The 978-nt window shown below is 60.3% G+C and overlaps 1 protein-coding gene across 1 annotated transcript in view; it reads left to right on the forward strand.

Moving 5' to 3' along the window:
* Positions 1-415: 415 nt before the first annotated feature.
* The window catches only part of Stag2 (stromal antigen 2), a 155,879-nt gene continuing 155,316 nt past the window's right edge, over positions 416-978 (forward strand). Inside the window, exon 1 of the mRNA XM_023706328.1 lies at positions 416-580. The gene's annotated coding sequence lies outside the window, so the exon portion shown is untranslated. The remainder of the gene's footprint in view (positions 581-978) is intronic.

The raw sequence follows: 978 nt of genomic DNA on the forward strand, positions 1-978 counted from the left end.
AATCGGTGCTGCGCCTAGCCCAGCCAAGTGGCCCAGTTCCCTAAGTCGGCTAGACCTTGAGATGGGACTGTCTTTTTCGGTACAAGAACAGTGCGTGGATTGCGAAGGAAGAAATGTATTTTTTTTCCAGTGCTAAGTCTTTCTGGTAAAGAATCGGGTTCCTTATCCTCAAATCGAAGAAGGAAAAACAAAACAAACAAAAACACCAACCAAAAGCGACCCCAAGTGCCAACCCCGGTCAGTCGCTCAGGGGCATGGGGAGAGTTGTGCAAGTTGGACGCTGCGGCCGGAATGGGTCCTACCGGAGTGAGGCGAGGGTCGGGCGCGCGGCTCCAGGCCCATCGCCGGGGCGTGTCGGAGGAGGGGACTTAGAAGGGTGATGCCCCACTGGGCAGCACCGTGGGGTTGCGCGAGGGCGGAGGAGCAAGTCAGCGCGCGAGCCCAGCCTGCCCATTCCCACGGCCGGGGCTGCACCGGACATTCCTACTGCCCTCCCTTCCACACCTTTCTCTGCTCCCCTAATAAAAACAGGAACCCTGGCCCCATGGAGTCCGCGGCGGAAGCGCGTCCAAACCACTGAGTAAGTCAATCGCGGGCACGGCACCTTGTTTACCCCACTCGGCGGCGCGCCCCTGCGGGCGCCTCTCTACACCAGGCGTCGGAGACGCCAAACCCGGGAGTCGGGCGGCCACGATTGGTCGTTGGCGGGGAGCAGGACGCGGGGTGGGAGGGCGCAGAGCTTGGCGCTGCAGTACCGCCTGGCGGCCGCTAGATGACGCCCCCTCCCAACGGGAGCCGGCCGCGGGTTCGTGGCCGACAGATGGCGCCTGCGCGTTCCATTCGCCTCCAAGTCGCTGAAGAGCGAACACCCCAAACAATCCCGAAGCGCCACCAAAAAAAAAAAAAAAAAAAAAAGAGAGAAAAAAAAAAAACCCAAAACAACCCGCCGGATCCGACCGCCACTTTCAAAACCCCCCA

The sequence above is a fragment of the Octodon degus genome, unplaced genomic scaffold (assembly GCF_000260255.1).
Source record: "Octodon degus isolate 3935 unplaced genomic scaffold, OctDeg1.0 scaffold00251, whole genome shotgun sequence".
NCBI lineage: Eukaryota > Metazoa > Chordata > Mammalia > Rodentia > Octodontidae > Octodon > Octodon degus.